We start from the raw sequence: 9,596 nt of genomic DNA on the forward strand, positions 1-9,596 counted from the left end.
TGACATGCAACACCACTGTAGTATCATACAAAACAGGCTCACTGCCCTCAAAAAATCTCTGTGCTTGGGGTGCCTGGGTGGCTCAGTCGCTTAAGCATCTGACTCCTGATTTCGGCTCAGGTCATGATCTCACGTTTCGTGAGTTCAAGCCATGCATCGGACTCTGTGCTGACAGCGCTGAGCCTGTTTGGGCTTCTCTCCCTCCCTCCTTCTCTCTCTGCCCCTCCCCGACTTGCGAGCGCATTCTCTCTCTCTCTCTCTCTCTCTCTCAAAAATAAATAAATAAATGTTTTTTAAAAAATCTCTGTGCTCTGACAATTTATGCCTCCCTCCCCCATAAACCTTGGCAACCACGGATCTTTTCACTGTCTCTGTAGTTTGTCTTTTCCAGAATGTCATATAAGCAGCATCACACTATACATAGCCTTTTCAGATCAACTTCTTTCACTGAGTAACCCACATTTAAGATTCCTCGATGCTTTTTCACAGCTTGCTAGCTCATGTCCTTTCGGTGCTAAATAACGCTGCATTGCCTGAATGTCCTGCTGTTTATTCACTCATTCGCCCCCTGAGGAGCATATTGGCTGCTTCCGAGTTGGGGCAAGTATGAGTAAAAGTGCTAGAGACCTCCCTGAGCAGGTTTTGGGGGTGGGTGTGAGCTGTCCGCTCATTTGCGGACGCAGCAAGGAGCGGGCCTGCCAGACCCCTGGCTGTCTATTTGGAGGACAGGATGCCCAGGGGTCAGGCTGTCCCATACTCGGGCAGCTCACCGGGATCTGAGCAGAGTACCTCCTCTCTCAGGGCCAGAACACCCCCTACCTCACTTCTTCAGAGTCCACCTCCTGTCCCTATGGGTGGCATTAGCTTAGTCCCTGTTCGGGTGGGTGGAGAGGTGGCCGGGAGATGTGAGCAGGCAAGACTGCATCTGTCTCCCTCCCTCCCTGTCATTCTGTACTCCACAAGTTCAAGGGCCTGCAGGATACTTTGGTGTGAACTGAATCCCAACCTCCACCCCCCAACCCCCCCCAAACACACCAGCAAAATCCAGAACACGACATTTTATTCATTTCTAGTATTTTCTGTTGTCATCGGAATGTTGGTCAGGACTTGTATTTATGTATTTATTTATTTAAATGTTTATTTATTTTGAGAGAGACAGCATGCACAGGGGAGGGACAGAGAGAGAAGGAGACTCAGAATCTAAAGCAGGCTCCAGGCTCTGAGCTGCCAGCACAGAGCCCAACGCGGGGCTTGAACCCATGAATCGTGAGCTCATGACCTGAGGTGAAGTCAGATGCTTAACCAACTGAGCCACCCAGGCACTTCTGTCACGATTCTTATTTAAGTGTTGCAAACACAGAGCCGCATCCGCGTTCAAATTGGTTATGGTGACTGACTTTGGGGGAATCACAGACTACCATGGAGCCCTAGGGCAAGTCCTACCTTTCAGGCTCCCCAGATGGGCCAAGCAGCCAGGACTTTGCCCCTTCTGTCTCATGAATTTTCTATCCTCACAGAAAAAAACTGGTGACTAGCGCTGGCCTGCAGAGTGTGGTCTTTTAAACATTCTAGGTTGTCAATGTTTGAAAACCAGGAACCTGGAAGTATAAACCTTATTCGCAGCTTCTCTTGAAAAGCCATAAAATGAGGCCCCTGGGGGGCTGGTGTTCACCCTTGGGGTGAGCTGGGCACTCGTTCCCAGGACCCCAGCGTGTGTCATGGATCTATTTTATGTTCTAGGCTCCTGTAAGCCTTGAGTTTGTAGCCCTTATGTGAGGTATATTCACCAAGATGTGGTTTTTCTTCAGCGCTGAGTCCCCAAAGGACCAAATAAAAGAAATCACTGCAAAGTAGCAAAGACTGACAAGTAAATGGGTGGCCTTCTAGACTGGGGGGGCTTTTGGGCCCCTAGCCATGATGCTGTGTGATAGCACCGCTGTGACCACTTTATACACATCGACTAATTTGATTGCTTCAATAGCCCTATAAAGCCAGGGTCATTCTTACCTTCATTTTGCCAAAGGGGAAAACAGAGGCACAGAGAAGTTAAGTCTCTTACCCAAGGTCACACAGATGATAAATATGAGGTCTTCAAAGTCATGTGACCCTAACTACCCCACATACTGCCTCCTGATAAAGCTTGCCCCTTGCCCCCTGCCTTCCATTTCCCCTCCTTTGTTGTGATTTCTGGCCCAGCTCCCAAGTAGCCCACAGCCCCTCCTCCCCTCTCTGAACCGTGGCCTGCCTTTACTCTTTTGTCTCCATTCATTAATTAATTGGATCCAGCATCTCATTGTCGTGTTCAAATCTACCATCTTATTCACTTGCCATTTGACCCATCCATTTTCTAAAAATGTTTATTTACTGATTTTGAGGGGGGAAGAGTAGTGAGAGAGGAAGAATCCCGAGCAGACTCCACACTATCAGCACAGAGCCTGTTGTGGGGCTTGATCCCACAACCCATGAGATCATGACGTGAGCTGAAATCAAGAGTCAGATGCTTACTAGCTAAGCCCTGCATCAATTTTGAGAAGAACAATACAATTTCCTACTATGATTATGTTCTCATCTCTTTCTCCTTTTAACCCTTTTAATACTCTGGTTTCTCTTCAGATCATATAAATCTTTTGCCTTTTAATCCTTTTAATTTAGTCAAATATTTCCTCATCTATGTCGAGACCAAGCTATTAAGGCACCCGTGCACTCCCCATTGATGCCCCTTTGCCTGTCTACACTGGTCATGATGTGGTGGCATCGTATTTCCACATTTGCCTGTTTTGTTGGTTTCTATCCCATCTATTTTTCTGACAGTTTGGTTTAGGTGTAGTTTCTTTCATTCAATAATTTAACACATACGTATCAAGGACCTACTGTGCACTGGGCACTGGTTTGGCCCTGAGGATTCAGCAGTGAACTTGTGGGCTCGCACAATCACTTCTTACAGCTGTTGTAGCAAACTAACACAGACCCTCAGCCCGCGCTCTTCTGGAAGCCAGAAGTCTGGAATCAGTATCATTGGGCTGAAAGGTGTCAGCAGAGCCAGAGTCCCTTCTTTTCCTCCTCTATAAAGTGGGGACCGCCTTCCAGCGTTGTTGTGAAGATGCAAAGAGCTAAAACAGGTAAAGGGCCTATGGCAGGGTCTTATACTAGAAGATTAGAAATGTTAACTGCTGTTGAGTCTTAGTTTCTGCGGGAAACAACTATGAGAGCAAGCCATCGCTTTGTCTTTCTGAAAAGGGGAAAAAATAACTAATTGGAAATTTGGTTTTTTATAGAAAAAGCCACGATGCTGTTTTGGGATGGAGAGCTTCCGGCCGACCAAATAAAAATGCCTGAGAGTTTTGTCTTGTAGAATCACAGGAAAGGCGGTCTTCGTTCGGGGGAGACCCGGGTCCCTGGCCAGTTTGCTTGCAGAAATATGAAGGAGGCAATTTTCCTCTCGGGGACCCAGAAAGCAGGATGCTTCTGGCACTGAGGAAGGCACCATGACTGCACTCCCCCTTCTGGAGGAGATGTTAGCTTAGGGCCCCAGAGAGGCAGAGTCAAGAGGAACTCGGGGACAGGCTGGCTTCAGGACTTTGAGGCTGGCCACACCCAGGAGCTAGTTACAGGTTTTCCAGCATGTTCTGTGGCTCTTGTTATTCTTTCAGGCAAGTCTGGTCCTTTTGGGTTTTGGGGGGTTTGGTGGGCATCCCTGGCCACGTTTGGGGTGAGGAGGTCTGGGCATCATTGGAATCTGGGAAATCTTTTTATGAGGTGGCAAGAGCTCACAGGAGAAAAGGGGGCGAGCATGAATCAGGAGGTGGAACAGAAGAGGAGCTGCAACCAGGATTTGATGGAAAGGAAAATTCAACCTGCACACCCCCAGAAACACTAGGGAGGGAACCTGATAAAAGCTGGACATGCTAGGAGTAGATAGGGTGAAGGCTGAGTCTCTTGTGCTCTTTGGGCACGAAAGAGAAGCCTGACCCTTGGGAGCAGCGGGTTCTGGGTTACAGATGTGATTTCCATCTTCACAGTAACCTTATAATCATGGAGCTTGTTTTTCAGGTGGGGACACAAGAGGCACAGAGAAGGTAGCATGCCTTTAGTCACACAGCTAGCCAGTAGCAGAATGGGGCTGTCTGACCCCAAAGCCTGATGGTCTCCAGGAAGGAGGCCCTTACCTCAGCTCTACGGTACCTGCAGTCCTTGAATCCTGCCTTCTACTCAGGAGAATTTCTTGATAATTCCTTCCCTAGAGAAGCTCGTGGAAGAGAAGCCCTTCCTGGATATTCTCAGCGCCATCCAGGACTTCATATTCACTCCCAGGCCTTACTCTTCTTTTCTCAATGAGGCGACCACATTTGCTGGTGGTTGCGAGGCAGGCAGCGTGCACTGTTTGGAGCGTGGACTTCGGAGAAGCGTCGCAAATCTCGGTTGACATCACCGCGGTAGGGGCCGTAGGGCAGGTGCTCAGGATCCCTGGGCTCCGTCAGCCCTTTCCTGCCAGTCTGCAACTCTGCCTGTAGATGGCGCTCCGACCCCGCTGCCTGCCTTCTCCTTGCTGGAGATCCCAATGCCAGCCTGCCCGTCCCGCAGTCAGCGGGAGGCGCCAGACTTTCAGAGATGGAGCTGCCTCTTCACTGCTCTCCCTTTAAGGGACACTATGGGACACCTGCTGAGTACCAGGGCCCGTGCTGTGTGCTTGATGTTCAGTGTTCACGGTCCAATGAGAAGGACAAATAAAGCCACTGCAATTCAGTGTGACCACGTCTAGGACAGTAGGGTCCTAGGCAGGAACTCGAGAAATGGGAGAACACTGAATTCCTGGGCTGGGTGGCCTTGCACCGTCTGGGGTGAAGTCTGGAGTTGGTGTTCTCATAGGCTGTGCCTGAGGGAATATTCAGGACCAGGCACCACAAGGCACACTGTTGGGGCTCAAGAAATGAAGGAGAGCCCATGAGGGCGTTCTGGAGGCTGTGTGGCATGGCAGCACCGATAACAGCAGCGTGATCATTTCCTGGGGACTCCTTGGCTCCTTAGGGCCTCACTGTGGCACTCTGGGCACCTTCTCTGAAGCTGTTGTCCACGTAGGGCTCAGAGCTGCACCTGGCCTTGAAGAGAGATTGAACCACAGGGCAGCTGGTGCAGTCGCCCGCAGAGGGAAGCAGCGTAGAAGTGAGTGAGTGGAGGGGACTGGGTTGACAGAAAGAGAAAATAGTATCCTGAATTCAGCACCTCTCCCATGGCCAGCACCGTGTGAGGCACCTGTATTATCCTCGCAACAAGCCTTTCAGGAGACCTTCTCTTTTTTGGTTAGGCAGATAAGATCACAGTGGTCCAGGGAAGGGACAGCCTCAGGTCCAGGTGTACTCGGGGTGAGTGGCAGATGAGACGCTGTGCTGTCACAGGGAGCAGGGAACCTGGCAGACACTAGGGCCAGGCCCCCCTTGGCTGGTGATGGAGTGAGGGCTGGATAGTGAGCCTATCTGTGCAGAGCTGGGAATGCCACTTCCTGAGTCAGGCCAGCCCCTTGACAACACGCCCTAGACCAGCTCTGTTCATCCCCTGGGTGTCTGGCCTGAGGGGCACACTGCCTCTGAGGGCCACGGGGTACAGAGGACGGAGGGAAGGTGGGGAGAGGGCATTGGAAAGGTGTCCTCTTAGGACCTGCAGCCCTTTCTAACCCCGTACAGAGGCTCCCCTCCCCCCCCCCCCATGGGGAACTCCCGGGTTTTAATCACCTGGCTCTAGATCCTGGGCAAAGTTCTTCTTACAGCCTGTTTCTGAGCCTGAGTCAACACCTAATGCCCACAACCCACGCTGTCTCTCACCCCCACTCTCAATCGACTTCTCAAAACCAGCCTCTTGAATACTCTCCCAGCCGTGCTTGAGCCTCGCTGTCTCGCTTTTTTTCTCTTCCTTCAAATAGTTCATTATTTTGCACGGAGATTTTGCTTTCCTTTGACTTTTTTTTTCCCTTCATATATAGCCCGATAAAAGAGCTCCCGTTATTTCAGAATATATTCTGGGACCTATTTTGTGCTCAATTACACACCATCTATAGTTGATTTTCATGAAATTTAAATAACAAAGGCGGATGCTTATGTCATTTCTTCCTTATAAAAATACACCCTTGCAATCCTCTCTCATTGGCAAGCTGCAGCGTGTCCACAGTTTAACAGCTTGTGTGTGTGTGTGTGTGTGTGTGTGCGTGCGCGCGTGTGTGCTGCCTCATTAGAAGCACACACAGAGTGAGGTGGTGTGTCCTGGTCACAGGAGCTAAATTTGCACTCACTGTCCCCAAGTGGAAACAGACTGCCTGCAACGCTAGCGCTCGGCGGCATCTGCTACCCTCGGCAATAGTGTCAGGCCAGGGTGACCAGACATGGAGGTCAGAAATTCCGTCCCAAGGGCTAGAGATCCAAGACGAGCGAGCGTTGGTAGGGGTCTCAGGGACTGCAAGTCGACGGGGCAGGATTGCTCAGTAGCAAGACATTCAGTACCCACCCTGGACTTAGCAAGCCCCGGGAGCCCCAGGGGGCGGTCGGCAGGCAGCTCGGGAGTCCGCGGGTCTCACAGCCCATGCAAAATAAGGGTCTGTATCCTTGAACACTTGACCAAAGTCCCGGAACTGAAAGCGGTGGCTAAGGAACAAGAGGGCTTGATGGGACCCTGGTGATGGGGCTGTTCTGTTAAGCCATGAGAGAATGATATTTGACATCTAATTTTAAAGTTCCCTCTTCCAGATGGAATTCCCCATGTGGGGCTCCGCAGAGAGGAGCAAGGGGAGTGAGTCCCTGGACGGGAGGCTGCCAAAGGCTGGTGGTCACAGAGGTATCTAGACTTGTAGGAGAGCGTCTTCTGCCCGAGATCTAAACCCACTGCCTGTGCTCATCCGGGAGGGACTCCTCACAGAGAAACCAAGGCGCTTTGCTCTAGATCATGATCCCAGGGTACTGCCAGGGCCCTGCTTCCTGCAGGCTCCACAGAATAGGAAGACTTGGTTCAATGTGCACTGAACCTGACTCAAGGCCCCCCCTTAAAGAAGCTGAGGCAGAGGCAAAAGGCACCCGGAACAACGGGAGTCATTCTGGGTGACGTCTGGCAATCTGGAGATGACCTCCCTTGGGCCCAGTCTGCCATTTTGACAGCTTGGAGGATTGCGACTTCACCTGGCCCTTAAATGGCCTGATGCCTCAGAGAGCAGATAGGGGATGTCCACGTGAGGGGACAGCACAACAAAGGCCAGGAGCTGGGCAAGTACAACTCAAGCGTGGAAGGAGAGAAAAGCATTTGTAACCGCTAAGTTCGTAAAAGATAGTTGGGAAGTGTCCCAGAAACACAAATCGGGATGAAAATATGGGATTAAGAAAAACCATAGAACTGGGGTGCCTAGAGGTGCCTGGGTGGCTCAGTCAGTTAAGCATCCAACTTAGGCTCAGATCATGATCTCACGGTCCGTGAGTTCGAGCCCCGTATCAGGCTCTGTGCTGACAGCTTAGAGCGTGGAGCCTGCTTTGGATTCTGTGTCTCCCTCTTTCTGTACCTGTCCCCCACTCATGCTGTGTCTATCTCTGTCTCCCAAAAATAAATAAACATTAAAAATTTTAAAAAAAAGAAAAGAAAAACCATAGAACTATGTCCAGAAGCTCCACGCTACCCCTCTTATTCAGAGCCCACACATGAATAAGATTGGCAATAGTAGTTAGTAGTTAAAGGTCCAGGCCCCATTAAATCAACAATGATGAAGGAAATCCTAAAAATAGAAACAAATGAACCTAATTGGTATTTCCAGTGAATAACATAACCATACTGAAGGAAGAAAAAACTCACCTGAGTAACTTTTGAACACGGTATTTTGACTAGATACCCTCAGTTTAAGGCAAAAAGAACCACAAATATTAAACTCTACTAATAATGTGTCTTTCACAGTTACAGGAGAATAGCAATTTTCTGTGGTATTGTGGGATTAAGCAATGAATAAATACATAATGTTGAGAGAGAGATTCTCACTGTTGGGAAAGGAAAAAAAAAATGCATAGAGGAAGTCTAGAAAGAATTCTGTGGGTCACCTGAGTGGCTCAGTTGGTTGAGCATCCAACTTTGGCTTAGGTCATGATCTCATGATTTGTGAGTTCAAGCCCCACATCCAGCTCAGTGTTGTCAGTGCAGAGTGCACATTGGATCCTCTGTCCCCATCTCTCTCTGCCTCTCTTTATTTCTCTCTCTCAAAAATAAATAAACATTTTTTTAAAAGAAGAAAGAATTCTGTGAGTTTGATTAGAACTGTAAGATTGGAGGTATTGATACATAGAGTATATGTAACATATACATATATAAACAAATATACACATATACATACATTCATATGTTTTTTAGCTTTGTACAATGAAATGTCTAGAAGCAAAAGCACCTTAGTTATAATGAGCACATTTAATATCTAGATCTTGGTTTCTAACTGCCATTCCTTACTAAAAGAGAAACAGGGTTTGTTGGAGGATGGCTGGGGCAGGGCAAATATAAGATGCGCATGAGATATCTGTGTATGTCAGAAAGAATGATAGGGACAAATTAAAATGTCTCAGAAGCCAGCTTGAAGAGGCTCCCACAAAGTCATATCTGGAAAAATATAAACATCAAAAAACAAATAATGATAGTAAAAGATTATAACCCATTGAATAAAAACAAAAATCCATGAATCCAAAAGGTATAAATGCATACAGGAATGAATGAATCAATAGGTGAATGAGTAAATGAGGGAGGGGGAAGAGAAACTTTTTCTCACAGTATAATGCCAACTAATGAATGGAGAAGGAATGGTGGAATTAGAAAATTGTCATTTTGCAAGCATTAAGTAATAACTGATATAGAAAAAAATCAATAATGGATGCTAAAACCGTGGGTGGAAGCCTGATGTGAATCAGAATATTTAGAGTCCCAAGGAATCTTCCCACAAACTGCTTACTAATTATAAAAATAGTAACTTTACAGTGGAGAGTCCTGAAACACATCACCTTAACCAAGTGCTTAAAGTTAACATCACCAATATTGAGACAATTCAATAAATCCCAAGTACTTCCTCATCTGACAAAGTAAGAAAGAATCACTTCTCACTTCTCACATGTCACTTCTGTGGTATTCCTGCCAAAATGTAAAACTTGAATGTGATGATGAAGAAAGATCAGAAACGTCTATATTGAGGGCCGTTACACAAAATAATAGGCCTAGAGGCCCCTGAGTGGCTCAGTCAGTTAAGTATCTGACTCTTGATTTTTGGCTCAGGTCAAGATCTCACAGGTCATGAGGGCTCTGTGCTAATAGTGTAGGGATTCTCGCTCTGTCTCTCTCTCTCTCTGCCCCTCCCCTGCTGATGTGTGCAAGCACATGCATGTTCTCTCTCTCTCTTTCTCTCTCAAACTTTTAAAAATACGTAAATCAAATAAAATAATTGGCCTATACTTCCCCAAAATGTCAAGGTCATGAAAAATAAAGAAAGACTGAATAAAACATTCTAGATTAAAAGAGATTAAGGAGACATGACAACCAAAATTAGTGTGTGATTCTAGATCGGATCTTGGCCTGGGGGTGGGGGGCAGAAATATGTAAAGAAG

Source organism: Crocuta crocuta, unplaced genomic scaffold (genome assembly GCF_008692635.1).
Source record: "Crocuta crocuta isolate KB4526 unplaced genomic scaffold, BGI_CrCroc_1.0 scaffold64, whole genome shotgun sequence".
NCBI lineage: Eukaryota > Metazoa > Chordata > Mammalia > Carnivora > Hyaenidae > Crocuta > Crocuta crocuta.